Source organism: Dendrobates tinctorius, unplaced genomic scaffold (genome assembly GCF_039654945.1).
Source record: "Dendrobates tinctorius isolate UK_male_01 unplaced genomic scaffold, ASM3965494v1 ptg000011l, whole genome shotgun sequence".
Taxonomy (NCBI): Eukaryota; Metazoa; Chordata; class Amphibia; order Anura; family Dendrobatidae; genus Dendrobates; species Dendrobates tinctorius.
In genome coordinates this window covers 129,130,775-129,151,502 of record NW_027361679.1, presented here as the reverse complement: position 1 = coordinate 129,151,502, position 20,728 = coordinate 129,130,775, and the positions used below count along the sequence as shown (strand labels likewise).

At 45.5% G+C, this 20,728-nt stretch overlaps 1 protein-coding gene across 3 annotated transcripts in view; it reads right to left on the bottom strand.

Moving 5' to 3' along the window:
* FCHO1 (FCH and mu domain containing endocytic adaptor 1) overlaps positions 1-321 on the bottom strand; it is a 212,451-nt gene extending 212,130 nt beyond the window's left edge. For 2 of the 3 annotated variants that reach the window (XM_073547741.1, XM_073547775.1), the window contains exon 1: positions 124-256. The gene's annotated coding sequence lies outside the window, so the exon portion shown is untranslated. Of the gene's footprint in view, positions 1-123 lie in introns of all 3 variants that reach the window. The other variant, XM_073547749.1, reaches the window with a different exon arrangement.
* Between the last annotated feature and the right edge of the window lie 20,407 nt (positions 322-20,728).

The following is a 20,728-nucleotide window of genomic DNA, read 5'->3' as shown; positions in this document are numbered from 1 at the left end:
ATGTCTATCTACACACACTATACTGGTACATTTTGTGCATTAAGGCAACACTTTCACAAATGCCTCATTTAATATAAAAAAAAAATGAAAAACCCACCAGCGCAGCCCCCACCCCCGGCTCACCTGCACACGCCCCTCCCGTACGGGCTCTCCTGCTGCCACTATGACAGAGTGCTGCCTCACCTGGCGACAAGTACAGGCCTCTGGACTCCCGCTGCCCCCTCAGGTGCCGCATCACCCCTCCCCTCTCCCTGGGCAACCACCCGAGCCGCTATTCCCACACGCTGCTCTCATTTGTCGGCCGTCTTTCTAGGTCCCGCCCCCCTCACGTCCATCGCCAATAATAGTTGCATCTGCTTGACAAGTCGAACCACGCCTTCGTCAGAGCTCATTGGTGGATAGACTTGCCAGTCTCCTGGAAGGTATGTGGGCGGGTGTATGTGATGCTAACACTTCTGATTGGCTCCTGCAGTCGTAGTCGAGTACCTTGCTGGTGTGGAGAGTCCTGCAGGTTGTTCTGTAGTCGGCCCTAGCACTATGCGCCAATAATGTACAACGCTGCTGTATATGGAAGGCACATATCCTGTCATGTATTGTCTCATGAACCTGCTGCATGAACGATCATAATATTAATATTTATACATCCCTTCCATCATTCATCAATGAGACGAGTCACGAGGGTCCGCTCACAAGCTTACACTCTGAGGGAATACAAAGGTGAAAAGTGCTTATCATACAGTATATGGTCAGCCACCATTATACTGACTGAGGGTGTTCGGGACGTACATAGAACTCATGGGGACCAAAGCTAATTGCCCCCCCAAGAAATGTATAGGTGGTGTCAGGGTCACGGCCGATAGGTGGAGTTGTAAGGGAGGGACAGGACTGTAGTCGTGACCTGTATTACTGTACAGCTGTGTCCAGTCCTTCCCCTGCCAATGCTCTTCTCCTCGGCATGCCTGCATCTCCAGATTCATCTTCACCCGGGCACTTCCCAGGCCATCACAGTCCCTCTTCTAGGCGACTCACATCAAGGGAGACACAGTCGGGACAACTTTAACACTTTCTTTACTTAAGATTTCGCACGTCACATCCACAGTTGGTACATCATAGCATTTGCTTGCTTCTTGATCTGTCCCTTGCTTGTTGTCACTTCTGTGCAGTACACGCCTGGACCGGACCGGACTAGAATGCTTCCCAGTTCCTTCCTGACCTGACCTCATTATAATGACATTTCCTTCAGCCTGTTTCGCCCCAGACACAAATTCATCAGTCACTACGTTTGGGGGCCCCTGGTGAAGCATCCGGCCCGTCTGTACTGATCTCGTTGAAGATCCATCTCCTTTCATCTCCTTAGTCCAGCCAACTTCTGCCCTAAAAGCATTGGCCCAGGCGGTAAGACGCCACATCTTCCTTTTCCTGTTCTGACCCACTGTTAAGACCCGCAGTGGCCATGGGTAACGTGGGCTATAACGACTTAACGTTACATGACTGCCAAGCTGTTCGGGCCTATAGCCCATGTGGACACTTGGGCGCCCTGGCCCCGTCTGACTAAACCACTCTTCAGCACTAACCTTAACTCCCAGCAGTCCCTCCTACAATTAACCCTCTAAGAACCTCCTACCAGGCCCCACTAGTATATCCCCATCTAGTGGCCCGCAACATAATTACAACTACCTGGTCTATGGGGGAACTATGTACTAAGAGTGCCCTCCTCTAATGTCCCAAGGAGGATACACTACATTTCCCTGACTGTACATATACAAAGAACATATAATGTGTAGGCAATATTATAAAACAGGAATGCAAGGCAATATATTACAGTTTTCTATACAATGGGAACACATTCAAGTGGCAATACCATAAGCAATGAGCGGTAATACATAGTTATACATGTAGCAGTACCGCAGACAATTATCATAAAACACATCTGTAAACATTTAGAACTGAAAATCAGAGGGAAGGGGAGCATGAAAGACATCATATCTTACCCCCTTACACTTCTTTCCTTGAACTGGGTCATCCTTGACCAAGGCATGATGCAAAAACCGACTAATAAAACCTGCAAGAAAGCCGCAAGTCATTTGGCTTAATATAAGCCGCATCCAATGTGCACCGCAGTCCATGGTGCATAGATAACACTCCAAGTTCCCAGTCTTTCAGGGTTGCAATGATAGGCAGTCCTAGGGGAGATACTCCCCCTTCCCTTGAGGGGAGTACAGACTTTCCAGAGATCTCCTATTTCCAGCAGAATGGGCACAACAAGCGCAACAAAAAAACAAAAAGAGTACATAGGCTCCAAGTATAGCGCCTAGCTCGCAGTCCTCCAGGCCGGGGTAAATTCACACAAAAATACAAACAATGCTTCATTTTCAATGTTGATAAAGGCCGCAATGGCTGTGTAGCTCTTTACAGAGGATGACTGGGCTTCCCTGCCGTATGGGGACCCAGAACAATCCCGTAGTAAACATGGTGTAATGTGCACTTTTCCCAAACTTATTTTTTTTTTAGAAAGTTCAACAGCACACACCATGTGTCACTTTGTCAGGTGTCATCCCTGCAGGATGTTGATGGTGCCACTGCAGCACCATCAGATCTCCGGGTACCAGCCGATCTTCCCGTTTTCCACGCCCTGGTATGAGCCGAGGTTGACTCCGCAGCCGCGGACTTCAGGATCCGACCAGGTGGAACAGCAGCAGAGGCAACATCACGAAGGGGAGACCTGGGTGGGAGGGGTTGCTCTACTGCCTGAACGGCACTGGAGGCGTCCACAGGTACTCCGATGTTGACCTCAGACGTGGTCCCCCACGCGCGTTACCTGAGCAGTACATCCTGAGAGCCATCTTCAGGAGCAGACGAAGAAGGAGTGGTCCAGACCCTGCGGAATCGGAGCCGAGGCACCCGAGGCACGCTCACCATTTTTCTGTAATACATACTCCGGTTCCGCGACAATGTTCTTCCTCCACACCATCAGCCATACACCATGATTCCAAAAGGCGCAGCACTTCAACCCTCAGCTCCGGGGACTGAGGGGCCGCAGTCTCCGCAGGGACGAACTCAGCTTCTCACTGGCTGACACGTTCCCACTTTTCCATCTCAACAGCCTTCTGTAGCCAATCCCGATAGACACAGTCATACACGGCATATTTCTTCGGTGCCCTCCCGCTCCCAGAGGGGTCCACCGACTGCGGCTTCTTCCCTCCATTACTGTTCAGTTGCAAGAGGCGAGGTCTCCTTCTCTTCATCCGCTCCCACCAGGGGTGGACCTGGCCATATTGCCAGGCATGGTTTGACGCCAAAGGGTGACGGCAACGCCCACCAAGGACGCGGCTCTCTGTCTTTTCCCGCCATTCTTACCGCCACCATCTTGGTTAGGCTGCTTTTACACGTGTCGTGTTTTTGTGGCCCGTTTTTGCGTACCCAATAGATTTCTATGGGGCCGCAAAAAACGGACCGCTAAAATTTGTAGGAGCGTCATACACCGTATCCGTGAAAAAATATCGAGCTTGCTTGATATTTTTCACAGCTTACGGACACGGCCCCCATTGAAAATGAATGGGGCCGCAAAACCAATGGAAGCTTGCCCAGTGTGTTGATTTTGCGGTACACCATGAAGATCGTTTTTGCGGAACGCCGTATTTTAATAGGACACTCCCATGTACTTCCTGTTTATCACTATGAAGTTTATCACTGCATGCTTGCAGAGAGACAAGATACAAGATGGATCTGGAGAGAATCATCGTCCTTTTTCAGGTATGTAGGGGTGCAGAAAAGCCCCCCCCATCCCGCCTTTCATTGTAGAGGAGTGTAGGGGAGGCTGCAGTTATGGGGGACCATGGGTAATCTTGTCTTTTGTTGTGATGGGGGCCATACAGAGATGGGAGGGGGGTGTTAAAAGATAAAGGGGTTGTATAGAGTGCAAATGAAGGGTTGGCTGAGTGTGCAAAAGATGGGTTGCAGAGTGTAAAAGAGGGGTTACAAACAGTGCAAAAGAGGGGTTGCGGATTAGTCATAGAATCATAGAATCATAGAATCGTAGAGTTGGAAGGGACCTCCTGGGCCATCTGGTCCAACCCCCTGCTCAAAGCAGGATTCGCTAAATCATCCCAGTCAGATGTCTGTCCAGCCTCTGTTTGAAGACTTCCATTGAAGGAGAACTCACCACTTCTCGTGGCAGCCTGTTCCACTCATTGATCACTCTAACTGTCAAAAAGTTTTTTCTAATATCTAATCTGTGTCTCCTCCCATTCAGTTTCATCCCATTGCTTCTAGTCTTTCCTTGTGCAAATGAGAATAAAGTTGATCCTTCTACAATGTGACAGCCCTTTAGATATTTGTAGACAGCTATTAAGTCTCCTCTCAGTCTTCTCTTTTGCAAACTAAACATTCCCAAATCCTGCAACCTTTCCTCATAAGACAGGGTTTGCAGACCGGTCACCATTCTGGTCGCTCTTTTCTGAACTTGCTCCAGTTTGTTGATGTCTTTTTTAAAATGTGGTGCCCAAAACTGGACACAATATTCCAGATGAGGTCTGACCAAAGAGGAGTAGAGGGAAATAATGACTTCACGTGATCTAGACTGTATGCTTCTGTTAATACATCCTAGAATTGCATTTGCCTTTTTTGCTGCTGCATCACACTGTTGACTCATATTCAGTCTGTGATCTATTAGTATACCCAAGTCTTTTTCACATGTGCTGTCACTTAGCCCTATTCCTCCCATTCTATATATGCTTTTTCCATTTTTATTGCCCAGATGTAGTACTTTGCATTTCTCCCTGTTAAAAACCATTCTGTTTGTTGCTGCCCACTTCTCCAGTTTATTTAAATCTTTTTGAATCCTCTCTCTCTCTTCTCTAGTATTAGCTATCCCTCCTAGCTTTGTGTCATCAGCAAATTTAATCAGTTTACCCTCAATTCCTTCATCTAAATCGTTGATAAAGATGTTGAACAATACAGGGCCCAGGACAGAGCCCTGTGGTACCCCACTTGAGACATTCTTCCAAATGTCATGTTATTTAAGTGCTGTATTCTTTCCCAAAATATGCTATTGCTGATCACCCCCTTTTTCCTGCTTCAGGATCATCCCTGCATTTGGGATTCCAGGCGTGAGAGCTATCACGACCAGGACATGAAAGAGCAGGCCTGGGAAGATGTGGCCCAATCCCTCATCCCTAAACGCTGGCAGCGCGCAGATGACAAGGAACAAGACTTTATATGTAAGTACTCAGCACATGACATGATATACTTGTTTATTTAATTTAAAAAGTGCAAAATTGAATTATGTTTTTTCTTCCACTACAGTGAAATCCATTAAGACCAAGTGGGGATCTGCCAGTGACCAATTTAAAAGGGAATTAAAGGCCAAAGCAGAGAGGAAGAGGTCTGGAGAAGCTGATGGTAAAGAAAAGAAACGGTTCAACCTCAATTTCTGCTTCCTGTCCTTGGCATGCGCGAGTAAGTATACATACATATATATGTATCCTCCATGTTGATGTTTGTTGTCCAGCTACTTAAATTGTCTGTTCTCATTTTCAGAACTGAAGAAAGTCTACAGGCAGAGTCTACACAATCACAGCAGCAGCAGTCTCGCAGCAGTGGTGCATGATTACAGAAGAGAGTTCCGAATGTCCTGCAGAAAGGGTGGTCAGTGTGGACATTCCATCTCAGTCAAGCACAAGTGGAGGAAGCCGTGGGAAGAGGAGAGCTGCTGCTGCTGCTGCTACTGCTGCTGTTATCCTAGAAATGATGCCTCCATCGGAGACATCCCAAGAGATTCTTGAATTTTTAAAGGGAATCTGTCACCCATTTTTTGTGATATGATGTAAAGATACTGTATCATTCAATTTAGTGTCACATAATCATAATAGCAGAACTTTTGATACCCCCTGACTCCCCACCTTTGATGCATATATACCGTTTTTAACTCTCCTACGGTGTATGTAAATCTCTGCAGTCCGGTCTGATGGGCGGGGCTTATTCTCCTTCTCCCCCCCCTCCTCGACTTGCTGTACATATTGTGATCTGGGAATATCACAGAGTCCGTGGAGTTGCCGCGCGTGCGCATTGAAATGTCCTCCCGCAATTGCTCAGTATGCTTTGCCCAACTGTGGGCAAAGCATAAAATCATTATTGCGATACTTCTGGGCCATAGAACGTAATGGCGTATGCCGGCGCATGCGCAATAACAATTCTCAGCCCTAACCCTAGTCGTAACCCTTGCCCTAACCCTAGCCCTAACCCTAAACCTAATGGGAAAATGGAAACTAAAGGGGTGATAAGGGGGTTTGATTTATTATTTATAGCGGGTTTTTATGTTTGGCAGCTGTCATACGCTAAAAGACTCTTTTTATTGTAAAAATAGTTTTTGCATCACCACATTTTGAGAGCTATAATTTTTCCATATTTTGACCCACAGAGTCATGTGAGGTCTTATTTTTTGCGGGACGAGTGGACGTTTTTATTGGTACCATTTTCGGGCACGTGACATTTTTTGATCGCTTTTTATTCCGATTTATGGGATGCAGAATGAACAAAAACCAGCATTTACACTGTTCCGCGTGTTGTAAAATTGATAAAGCAGTTTTATTCTTCGGGTCAGTACGCTTACAGCGATACCTCATTTATATCTTTTTTTATGTTTTGGCGCTTTTATACAATAAAAACAAATTTATATAAAATATTATTTTTCATCACTTTATTCTGCAAGCTATAACTTTTATTTTTTTGCTGATGACGCTATATGGCAGCTCGTTTTTTGCGGGACAAGATGACGTTTTCAGCGGTACCATGTTTATTTATATTCATCTTTTTGATCACGTGTTATTGCACTTTTTGATCGGCGGTATGATGATAAAGCATTGTTTTTTGCCTTGTCCTTTTTTTTGAAGAAGAAGAAGTTGTTCACTAAAGGAATTAACTTAACTATTGGGAAAGTTTTATAGGGTGGGTCGTTATGGACATGGCAATACTAAATATGTATACTTTTATTTATTTTTTTATTTACAAATAAAAGAATTTGTTAGGGAATTTATTTAGGATTTTTTTTAAAAATTATTTATTTTTTTATTTACAAATAAAAGAATTTGTTAGGGAATTTTTTTAAATTTATTTAGGATTTTTTTAAAAATTATTTTTACACTTGATTTTTTTTTTTTACTTCATTTTATTGTCTCAGGTGGGGACATTACTATAAAGTGTCAGATCGCTCATCTGACACTTTGTAGTGCACTGTGTCAGATCAGCGATCTGACAGGCACGGAGGAGGCTTTCTCAGCATCGCGCTGTTCCCAGGGTCTCAGGGAAGCACGCAGAGAGCCCCCTCCATGCCCAATGCTTCCCTATGCTCCTGGTACACTGCTATCATGTTTGATTGCGGTGATGTACTATCCTGTCCACGGACATACGGGCCCGGGTCCCGTGGACGGGATAGTATGTCACATGTCAGAAAGGGGTTAAGCAATCAACGAGGCATAGAGTATGCGATTCTTTCATGCAACGTCAGGCTACTGCAACTCTGTCACAGTCTTCCGGGGGCACATTGCAATTTCAGGGCTCATTTAGTCTTTTTAGCACTCCTCAATCTTCTGAGCATTCCTAGACGGGGATGCTTGACCATGACACCCCCATTTTCCTTAATATGTGAATGGAATTTCGGTCTCTGCAGCCCCCCCGCTTCTCCCATGGTCTCCCTTCCTTCCTTCAGCGGTCACATGGTACCGCTCATTAAACTCATGAATATGCGCATATTCATGAGTTTAATGAGCGGTACCACGTGACCGCTGAAGGAAGGAAGAACTGCCGGAGACCGTGGGACTCAAAGAAGTGGGGCTGCAGAGACCGCGCCAAGAGGGGGTAGGTATATCCAATATTCATCTGTCCGGGGTCCATCGCTGCTCACCGCTGTCTGCTGCATCCTGTGTCAATGACGTTTAGGCAGCAGGGGGTGCGATGACGTGGTTAGTGTGCGCCGCACCCTCTGCTGGCTGAACAGTCATTGACACAGGAAGCGGCAGACAGCGGTGAGCAGCGATGGTCCCCAGACAGGTGAATATCTCAGGTGCCGGGTCCTGAGCAGGAGAGGCGGGTATGGCATTTTTTTTTGCAGCAGCATATGGGGGCATAACATATGAATCATCTTATGGGGGCAGCATATGGGGGCATATTATATGTTGCAGCATATGGGGGCATATTCTATGGGTCAGCATATGGGGGCATATTCTATGGAGCAGCATATGGGGGCATATTCTATGGAGCAGCATATGAGGGCATATTCTATGGAGCAGCATATGGGGGCATATTCTATGGAGCAGCATATGGGGGCATATTCTGTGGGGTAGCATATGGGGGCAAAGTCTATGGAGCAGCATATGGGGGCATATTTTATGGAGCAGCATATGGGGGCACATTCTATGGAGCAGCATATGGGGGCATATTCTATGGAGCAGCATAAGGGGCATATTCTATGGAGCAGCATACGGGGCATATTCTATGGAGCAGCATATGGGGGCATATTCTATGCGGCAGCATATGGGGGCATAGTCTATGGGGCAGCATATGGGGGCATTATCTATGGAGCAGCATACAAGAGCATAATCTATGGAGCATCATATGGGGGCATAATCTATAGAACATTTTATGGGGCATAATCTATGGAGCATCTTATGGCGGCATATTCTATGGGGCGGCATATGGGGGCATAATCTATGGAGCATTTTATGGGGGCATAATCTATGGAGCATCTTATTGGGGCATAATCTATGAAGCATCTTATGGGGCATAATCTATGGAGCATCTTATGGGGCATAATTTATGGAGCATCTTATGGGGGAATAATCTATGGAGCATCTTATGGGGCATATTCTATGGAGCATCTTATGGGGCCATAACCTTTATGGAGCATTATATGGGGCATATTATTCTATGGAGCACCTTATGGAGGCAATATTAACTTTTGTGCAGAATTATATGGGTTGTATTTTGTATGGAGCATCTTATGGGGCCCATCATGAACTGTATGGAGCATTATATGGGGCTCCTGATTCAATATGGATATTCAAAAACATTTAACCTACTGATGTCTCAATTAATTTTACTTTTATTGGTATCTATTTTTATTTTTGAAATTTAGCAGTAGCTGCTGCATTTTCCACCCTAGGCTTATATGTGAGTCAATAAGTTTTCCCAGTTTTTTGTGGCAAAATTAGGGGGGGGGGTCGGCTTATACACGAGTATATACGGTATGCCACAGTGAATACATTTAAAACATATTACAAATGTGAATATGATTAAATGAAAAAAAAAAAAAAAATGCCAAATACATAATACATTATAATAAATCCAAACATATTGCATATTAATAATCATTAAGCATGACAGTGAGTAGTGAAAAAAACACTGCTGAAATTGTGCTTATCTATAATAATAAATGCCCTAAGCAGCTTCCGGTTGTAACAACTTCCGTCCAGTTGTAACCGGTGACGTCACCGCACACCTCTTTCCATGTTAACCCTCAACACACCACTCCTCCTCAACACACACACTCCACTCACCTTTCACCATCTCCACTCACGTCCACTCACTCTTTCACTCCACATACGACCCTTTCTCTCACTCTGTCTCTCATACTCACGCCGTCATCGCCGCTGATCCACGATCCCCGACATCTTCTTCCGCCGGCGCCATCCTGGATCCAGACGTCCTCCATGCCGGCAACATGTTCTTGCGGCAACGCCATTTTGGATCAGCAAAATCCCGCGATAGTCAAGATGGCGTCGCCGCAAGAACATGTCGCCGGTGTGGAGGACGTCGGGATCCAAAATGGCGTCGGCGAAATCTCGCGAGATTTCGCCGACGCCATTTTGGATCCCGACGGCATCCACACCGACGACATGTTCCTGCGGCGACGCTATTTTGGATCGGCGACATCCCGCGATACTCAAGATGGCATCGCCGCAAGAACATGTCGCCGGTGAGGACGCCGCCGGGATCCAAAATGGCGTCGGCGAAAACTCGCGAGATTTCGCCGACACCATTTTGGATCCCGACGTCGTCCACGCCGGCGACATGTTCTTCCGGCGACGCCATCTTGAGTATCGCGGGATTTCACGATACTCAAGATGGCGTCGCCGCAAGGACATGTCGCCAGCGTGGACAACGTCTGGATCCAGGATGGCGCCGGCGGAAGAAGATGTCGGGGATAGTGGAGCAGCGGCGATGACGGCGTGAGTATGAGAGACGGAGTGAGAGAAGGGGTTGTATGTGGAGTGAAAGAGTGAGTGGAGATGGTGAAAGGTGAGAGGAGTGTGTGTGTTGAGGGTTAACATGGCAAGAGGTGTGATGCTATCGCATCCTCCCGATGCGATAGCATCGGGCCATAATCTAGTAATTTATAAAAGTATAAAGTGCCGCCAATCAACATAATAAAGGTCCATGTGATGATTTTCATAGCTCCATATTAGAAGAAGACCTTCATGTATAATTATGTGAAGAGCGCAAAAACACAGATTCCATACTGGAACAAAGATGAATCATCAGATGAAATTGCGACCGAAGCAATTAAAATTACCCAAAAGAATCTTATAAAAAGGACCCAAAGCCATTGCTCTCGTTTAACCCATCAGGCACCATAGTATTGAGCCTATAGATTCATCGGCTCTCTACTTGTGATAAAACACGAAATAGGTCACCACCCCTCACACCCAGAGATACCTGATCAATTGCAAAAATTCACAAGACCACTTGCTTGAGAGTGGTGAAACGCTCTAAAGTGTCTCAGTAATGTCTTCAATTGTTCTTCGTCGTTAGCTTCTTTTGATTTTTCAATATCACGGACGTGCTCACGAATCCTTATTCTGAGCTCTCTTGTGGTCATTCCTATGTAAATCTTTTTGCAAGGACAACTTGCATAATAGATTACACCCTTAGACAAACAAGTAAGACATTTTCTAATAGAAAAAGTCCTAGATTGATTAGCATTATAGAAGTTGCTTGTTTTCAGTGTGTTAGAATATGCTTTGCAACTTCTACAGGGAAAAAATCTGTGAATTTCGCCAAAGATACCTTTTTACGCTTTTTCCTTGGGGGAAAGGTGACTCCTTACAAGTAGATCTGAAAGATTCTTTAACCTTTTAGCCGTAATGCAGGGTCTAGCTGAAAGAGTTCTTTTTAAAACGGGATCTGTATGCAGCACATGCCAATAGGTCATCAGCGCATGCGCCGTCACCTCCCAGACTTTACTTAAGAGATGAGTCATCTCATGACGTTATTGAGACCTCACTGCGCATGCGGTAGTATTCACAGTGCACCTGATAGGTGGTGCTACTCATTGGATATTTGCTCCATATATACTGAATCCGGAGCTTGACTAAACTACGCCTCCTGAAGAAGCTGCAGCGTGACGTGTGTAGGGGCGGCAGGCTGAGCAGCACTCCTTCATACTCCATGTAAGTTATGTGATTACAGCACCTTATATTGTTTAACCTTATTGTGCACTTTGTGCTTATGACAATAGGCTAATCCCTGTTATTGTGCGCACTTTATACTTATGCTAATAGGTTAATTCCATATGCAGTATAGCACAAGTGCACTTTCTCCAGCACTAGACACTTTACCCTTTCGTTTCCTCACGTGAGGTTAAATGCCTATATTGGGTTATAAATTCAAATGGGGGTTGTTTTACTAATTTTTTGTGCTTGAGCTGATTTAATATGGATTGTTTTTTCATATGTAAGGTGCAATTGTTGTTATTTATGCCCCTTTTTTGCCTGCATTAGCAGTAATGCTCTGTTTATTAATTTTATGGTAATAAAATTTATTTGGTTTGCAAAAACTCTTTTTATCCCTAGTTCTTGCTTAATTGTCTTGGCAGAGGGATTTGGGTATATTATGCTGCAATACTATCCTTCTCTATACAGAAATGCAACCTGTAAGCAGTGTAAAAGCATTAACTAAACAGAGACTACACAGAGGCTGTCTAACACAGACACATAAATGCATTAGCGTCTCACCGGAATCCACTGGTCAGGAGGAGAGATTGAAATGAAGAGAAAGCCAGGACACTATTGTATCACTAAGAAAAGCCTTGGAAAGATGTGTACATATCTCTTTCTGCCTGGGAAAACTAAGGGGGCGGTTCTATGCATAACACACTGTTATGAGTGAGTCACCGAAGGAGGAAAAAACAAAAATACAAGCTGAGTCCAGAAAACCGGAGAGGTTGGTAGCTATCGGATTGCAGACCCCTGATCCTATTCACACAACTAACAGTAGCCGTGGGGGGTTCCTACAGTGTCCTAGACCCCTCGTTCACAGCCGGAGAACTAAATAAGCCTAAAGAAAGAAAGGGGAAATCTAAACTGCCCCAGAGCAGACCCCAAAGCAATAGACAGCCCCCAACATGTATTGTCGGTGAAAAGCAGATGAAAACACAAACACAGACAGAAAGACAGGTTGAGCAAACGATGGGGCCCAACTAACTAAATAGGAAAGGACAGAAAAGATGCTGGCTGCAATCCGCAAAAATACTGCCAAAATAATGTCAACACATCTGATAGAAAAAAGGCCCTGAAGTCACTAGACTTCAAAAACACTATATCAGCACTCAGGTATATTCCGAAGACTGAGCAAAAGATCAACTTGACCAGAGACAAAAATGGAGCTCAGCCTGTACCAACAAGGGCAGACAGAACACAAACACTAAGTAAACAGACAATATCTCATGGAAAAATAAGAGAGCAAATACTTAGCTTTCAGAAGACAGGTACGGAACTGGTTTGCAAGAGCTCAGAGCAGAAAGGATCACCAGCACCCCTGTAGGGCATCGGCTGCCTTATATCCACTCAGTGATTCCGGGTGTCCAATCAGGCTCCACCTGTTCAGATGACAGGTTCTTCCCAACCCAATCAATTTCACTACCTCTCTTCTCCAGAAGAGGGAGTTCATCAGACATCAACGGTGAAGGGGAAAATGAACTCACAACAGTACCTCCCCCTTGAGGAGGGGTCACCGAACCCTCATCCACGCCACCAGGGAGATCAGGATGGGCCCGATGAAAAGCACAAACCAATCTTTCGGCATGAATATCGGATGCAGGGACCCAAGAATTATCCTCCTGGCCATAACCCTTCCATTTAACCAAATACGGGAGTCTCCGTCTAGCCAGGCGAGAATCCAGTATCTTCTCAACCTCATATTCCACATTACCTTCCACCAATACAGGGTCAGGAGGTGCCACCACAGGAACTACTGGCTCAACAAACCTCTTTAACAGAGACTTATGAAACACGTTATGGATCTTAAATGTAACAGGAAGAGCCAATCGAAAAGAGACAGGATTAAGAATCTCCAAAATCTTGTAAGGTCCAATAAATCTAGGTTTAAACTTTGGAGAAGCCACCTTCATAGAGATATTCTTTGATGACAACCAAACCATATCACCCACCTTAAACTGGGGACCAATGGTCCTATGCCGGTTGGAAAACCGCTGGGCCTTTTCCTGGAAGAGAGACAACCTATCCACCACTTGGTCCCAGATCTGGTGCATTCTCTCCACCACAATGTCAACACCTGGGCAGGCAGAAGACTCCACCTGCCCTGAAGAGAATCGAGGATGAAACCCAAAGTTACAAAAAAAAGGTGACATCAAAGTGGCAGAACTAGCTCTATTATTTAAAGCAAATTCGGCCAAGGGCAAAAATGAAACCCAATCATCCTGATCAGCAGAAATAAAACATCTCAAAAACGACTCCAAAGTCTGGTTTGTTCTCTCCGTCTGCCCATTGGTCTGAGGGTGAAACGCAGAGGAGAAGGACAACTGAATTCCCAGCTTGGAACAGAAAGTCCTCCAAAATCTAGAAATAAACTGAACTCCTCTGTCAGATACAATGTTCTCAGGAATCCCGTGCAAGCGAACCACCTGTTGCAAAAACAAGGGCACCAACTCTGAGGAAGATGGCAATTTAGGGAGTGTTACAAGATGGACCATCTTAGAGAATCTATCACAAATCACCCAAATAACAGTCATTCTCTGAGAGACAGGCATATCAGAGATAAAATCCATTGAAATATGGGTCCATGGCCTCCTGGGCACCGGCAAAGGCATCAGCAACCCACTAGAGCGAGAACAAGGTTTAGACCGGGAGCAAGTCCCACAGGACTGCACAAAACTCCTGACATCACGAGACAAGGTGGGCCACCAAAAGGACTGACTCACCAAATCTCTAGTACCAAAAATACCTGGATGACCAGCCAATGCAGAGCAATGAACTTGAGACATCACTCTCTTCCTCCACTGGTCAGGAACATACAGTTTTCCAATGGGACAACGCTCAGGTTTGTCCTCCTGAAACTCTTCCAGAGCACGTCTCAAATCGGGCGAGATGGCAGAAAGAACTACCCCCTCACCTAAGATGGTAGCAGGCTTGGTCACAACAGGAGAATCAGCAAAGAAACTCCTAGAGAGGGCATCTGCCTTGACATTCTTAGTGCCTGGAAGAAAAGAGACCACAACATCAAAACGTGTGAAAAACAAGGCCCACCTAGCCTGTCTAGGATTCAAGCGTTTGGCCAACTCTAGGTAAATCAAATTCTTGTGGTCAGTAAGGACCACGACTTGATGTTTAGCTCCCTCCAACCAATGTCTCCACTCCTCAAATGCCCATTTCATGGCCAACAGTTCCCGATTCCCCACATCATAGTTACGTTCGGATGGGGAGAACTTTCGAGAAAAGAAAGCACAGGGATTCATCTTAGATGCTACCGGATCTTTTTGGGACAAAACAGCTCCTGCACCAATCTCAGAAGCGTCCACCTCTACCTGAAACGGGAGTGACACATCAGGTTGCCGCTTCAGCTCCTGAAAGGAAGAAACAGCCTCCAGAGACCAATTCAGCACATCAGCACCCATCTTAGTCAAATCAGTCAATGGTTTGGCAATACCAGAAAAATTAGCTATAAATTTACGATAAAAATTAGCAAAACCCAAAAACTTCTGGAGGGCCTTCAAAGAAGTGGGCTGAACCCAATCATAAATGGCCTGTACCTTGGCCAGGTCCATTTCAATAGTTGACGGAGACAAAATAAATCCCAAAAATGAAATCCTCTGTACCCCAAAAAGGCATTTCGATCCCTTGACATACAGGGAATTCTCCCTCAAAATCCGGAACACAGTCCGAACATGTTCCACATGAGAGTCCCAATCCTTGGAAAAGATCAAAATATCATCCAGATAGATGATCAAAAATTTATCCACAAAGTCTCGGAAAATATCATTCATGAAGCACTGGAAGACAGAAGGGGCATTAATGAGCCCAAAAGGCATCACCAGGTACTCAAAATGTGCCTCTGGAGTATTAAACACTGTCTTCCATTCATCCCCATGCTTAATGCGAATAATATTATACACCCCCCTGAGGTCAAGCTTGGTAAACCAGCAAGCACCTTTAACTCTAGAGAATAGATCAGAAATCAGGGGTAACGGATACTGATATTTAACAGTAATTTTGTTGAGGGAACGATAGTCAATACAAGGCCTTAATGAACCATCCTTCTTGGCCATGAAAAAAAACCCAGCACCTAAGGGTGAAGAGGATGGTCTAATATGACCCTTCTCCAACGACTCCTTAATATAGGATCGCATGGCCTCGTGCTCGGGTACAGATAAATTGAAAAGTCGACCCTTGGGAAAATTACACCCAGGGCTCAGCTCAATTGCACAGTCATAACTCCTATGAGGAGGCAAAGACTCAGACTCATTCTCACTAAATACATCATAAAAATCAGCCAAATAGTCAGGAACATCATGCGACTGGGGAGAGGTGGAGAAAACAGGAGCATCACTAAGGGCACACCGACAACCCCAACTCACCACAGACACAGATTTCCAATCCAAAACTGGATTATGGATTTGTAACCAGGGAAACCCCAGGACAATGGTATCATGCAAATTATGCAACACCAAAAATCTGCAATTTTCTTGATGGTCTGGGGCGACCCGCATTACCACCTGGGTCCAAAACTGAGGTTTATTCTTCGCCAAAGGAGTAGCATCAATACCCCTCAAAGGGATAGGCGTCCGCAGAGGTGTCATAGGAAATCCACAACGTTTAGCAAAATCCAAGTCCATCAGGTTCAGAGCTGCTCCCGAATCCACGAAAGCCTTAGCGGAAAATGTGGACATGGAGCAGATCAGAGTAATTGCCAGAAGAAACTTAGGTTGAACACCGCCCACAGCAAATGTGTGTGCAAAACGTTTCTCTCGTTTAGGGCAGACAGAAATAATATGCGAGGCATCTCCACAGAAAAAACACAGCTTATTACGCCTTCTGAACTCCTGACGTTGCGCCCTAGCCAAAACTCTATCACATTGCATAGATTCAGACATTTGTTCAACAGGTGGCAACACCTCTCGTGCAGTTTTGCGTTCGCGCAAACGCCGATCAACCTGAATGGCTAATGACATAGAATCGTCAAGACCAGAGGGAACAGGAAATCCCACCATAGTATCTTTTACGGTTTCTGACAAACCCTTCCGAAAGAGAGCTGCCAAGGCACCATCATTCCAAGTAGTAAGGACCGCCCACTTTTGGAATTTTTGACAGTACAACTCTGCAGAATCCTGACCCTGGCTCAATGCCAACAGGGCCTTTTCAGCCTGATCAATAGCATTAGCTTCATCATACAACAGCCCTAAGGCTTGAAAAAATGCGTTCACATCAGTCAGAATAAGATCATCAGGTTTCAAAGAAAACGCCCAATCCTGAGGATCGCCGCGCAGCAAAGAGATGACAATTTTAACCTGCTGCGCGGAGCTCCCTGATGAGTTAGGCTTCAAGGCAAAAAATAATTTACAATTATTCTTAAAGTTCAAAAATTTAGACCGATCCCCAAAAAACACATCAGGAGTAGGGATCTTTGGTTCAGCAACATGTGAATGAGCAAGATAGGTGGAAATTCCCCGCACTTCAGCAGCGAGCTGCTCCACACGATCAGACAATTGCTTCATCTCCATTGAGAAGAAAAAAATTCCCCCTACGGCCTCAAAGACCTAGAGGAAAAAATATACACAAAAACAAAAAAAAAAATTCTGACTCTTTTTTTTTTCTTTTTTTACAATTCTTTCCTGCTATTGAGTACCCTAGAATCTGCGGTATGGCTGGAGATTCTGTTATGAATGAGTCACCGAAGGAGGAAAAAACAAAAATACAAGCTGAGTCATGGAGCTCCCAGCGCCAAAGTGTGCGCCACAGCGCAAAGCACTTTATTGCTCGATGGGGCCCGGTGAGCTCATGTGGCTGGAGTGTGTCAGCAGTTCCTGCAAGATGAAGGCATTGAAGCTATGGACCGGCCCGCCCGTTCCCCAGACCTGAATCCGATTGAGCACATATGGGACATCATGTCTCGCTCCATCCACCAATGTCACATTGCACCACAGACTGTCCAGGAGTTGGAGGATGCTTTAGTCCAGGTTTGGGAGGAGATCCCTCAGGAGACCATCCGCCGCCTCATCAGGAGCATGCCCAGGCGTTGTACAGTAGGGAGGTCATACAGACACGTGGAGGCCACACACAATACTGTGCCTCATTTTGACTTGTTTTAAGGACATTACATTCCAATTAAATTTTGTGTGTGACTCTAAATCCAGGCCTCCATTGGTTAGTAACTTTAATTTCCATTGATGATTTTTGTGTGATTTTGTTGTCAGCACATTCAACTTTGTACAGAACAAAGTATTCAATGAGAATATTTCATTCATTCAGATCTAGGATGTGTTATTTGAGTGTTTTCTTAATTTTTTTGAGCAGTATATATATTTTTTTCCCCCTCATGCTCACTCAGCATGAGAAAATAAAAGCTATTTGGCACTGCTTCATAGCATAACATTGGAGTGAGTGCTATCCGGTGAAGCAGCACTTGTCCGAGTATACGCTGGCTACTTGCCAGTGTGAGCGAACCCTAAAACTGATGCATTCATCAAATACTGTTGAAAATCGAATAAAAACCACTAATGACACTCAGACCAGTTTTTGCTTACGTGAAGAATTGCTGATGTCTGAATGAAGCCTTATTTGCTATCCTGTAGGATTATAGTGCCACCAAAAGGGTTGCCTATATTGGTGAGCGAACGTGCTCAGATAAGGTGTTATCCAAGCATGCTCGGGGGCTAACCGTGTATCTTCGATCATCTTTCGAGCATGTCTCACGGCACCGCAACACATGCAGGGATTTCCAGTTTGTTAGACAATCCCTACATGTGTTGAGGCTGTCGAACAGCCGTGAGACATGCAGCTGCGGCAACTCGAACATAATATTAGAGCACGCAGAAGACATTCTGTTAGCACACGAGTATGCTTGGATAACGCCTCATCTGAACATGTTCTCTTATCACTAGTTACTAACTGTCCAGAAATTCCAGGGCAGGTCATAAAAACGGGCACCTTTTTGCCCTGTTCATAACATTTTTTTAAGGCGTCCATGATTTTTTCCTTTTTTTTTAAAGCTGAAGAAACTACAAATTATTTTGCCTGTTAGGCTGTGTTGCATTTTTGCTGTGCTGCTTTTTTGCTTCATTTTTTCAGTGCTGATTTGTCACAAAAGCTAAAGGGTTTCCTGATGCTAGCAAAATGCATGAAAATCCTGAGGTCTCATGCACATGTTGCTTATTTGTGAGTTGTAGATTTAGTGCAGATATAAATCTGCAGCATGTTAATTCTTTCGGCGGGTTTGCTGCAGATTTCACCCATGTTAATGAGTAGGCAAAAATCTGCACCAAAAACGCACGTTTTGGCTTGTCCATTTTTCCTGCCAATAGATGCATAAATACATCAAATACTTAACGGGTGCATAAACTCTAATTATTATCATTACAGGCAGGGCCGCCATCAGGGCATTACTGCCCTTACTGCTGTATGGGGCCCAGTCAGCAGCAGTACAGAAGGGGGCCCGCAGGTCTGGGGCCCCGCTCCTATGCTTCTACTCATCATCATCGGGCCCCAAGTACTGTGCGCTGCGGGCCTGCGGCGCACACATCAGCACAGCAGACGACACTTGAACTGTTAGAATGGAAGAGCTGAAGGACCTGTGGTGACATCATATTTATCATATGTCCTTCACCATTTATCAGCTCCGCCTACTGATCACATGACGATGATGTCACCACAAGTCCTTCAGCTCTCAGAGCAGCAGCTCCATCCTGGTTGTGTGCAGCTCGTGTTCTCTGGTATCAGCCAGCAGCAGATTTCCGGTTCCTGCCATTCTGGTGAGATTACAGGAGGGTTTGATGGAGTTTTTTTTGGTGCTGTGAGAGAAGAGTGTGGGGTGAGATCAGAGCCGTTCCTGTGGAGGCTCCTGCTCCATGTAACTGCTGCTCCTCAGTGTTTTGAATGTGTAGCATTGTATGGGACTGCACATGATGAAGTGGGGGGAAGGGGCAGATGGGGCAGAATGTGGAGTCAGATGGAGCAGAATGTGGAGTCAGATGGGGCAGGATGTGGAGTCAGATGGGGCAGGATGTGGAGACAGATGGGGCAGGATGTGGAGACAAATGGGGCAGAATGTGGAGACAGATGGGGCAGAATGTGGAAACAGATGGGGCAGCATGTGGAGACAGAAGGGGCAGGATGTGGAGACAGAAGGGGCAGGATGTGGAGACAGATGGGGCAGGATGTGGAGACAGATGGGGCAGGATTATGGGGCAGGATGTGGAGACAGACGGAGCAGGATGTGGAGCCAGATGGGGCAGGATCAAGGGCAGGATGTGGAGACAGTTGGGGCAGGATCAAGGGGCAGGATGTGGAGACAGATGCAGCAGGATCATGGGGCAGGATGTGGAGACAGATGGGGCAGGATCATGGGGCAGAATGTGGAGACAGATGGGGCAGGATCATGGGGCAGGATGTAGAGACAGATGGGGTAGGATCATGGGGCAGGATGTGGAGACAGATGGGGCAGAATCATGGGGCAGGATGGAGACAGATGGGGCAGGATCATGGGGCAGGAAGGAGACAGATGGGTCAGGATCTTGGGGCAGATGGGTCAGGATCTTGGGGCTGATGGGGTGATCATAAGGGGGCATAATGGATACTCATGAGGGCAGGATGGGAGACCATATGGCTGGAGCCAGGAATGAGATACACGGGGCCAGGATAGTAACATAGTAACATAGCAATTAAGGTTGAAAGAAGACTTTAAATCCATCTAGTTCAACCCATATCCTATCCTAACTTGTCCTAAAATGTTGATCCAGAGGAAGGCAAAAAAACCCCATGTGGCAAACAGTAAACTTCACATTGGGGAAAAAAATTCCTTCCCGACTCCACATACGGCAATCAGACTAGCTCCCTGGATCAACGCAATAGTAAGGAAACTAGTGTATGTACCCTGTAATATTATACTTTTCAAGAAAGGCATCCAGGCACTTCTTAAATTTTAGTAGGGAATCACTCATTACAACATCATATGGCAGAGAGTTCCATAGTCTCACTGCTCTTACAGTAAAGAATCCGCATCTGTGAGTATGCTTAAACCTTGTTTCCTCCAGATGTAGAGGATGCCCCCTTGTCCCCGTCACAGGTCTAAGAGTAAGGCTAAGTGCACACATAGCAGAAATTTTCTGCTGAAAAACAGGACTCCCTTCCCAGAAACCGTGCATTTTCTGCGCGTTTTCATCGCGATTTTTGCGCGTTTTTTTGCGTTTGTTTTCCGAACGGTTTCTAGACACATGGAAAAAGTC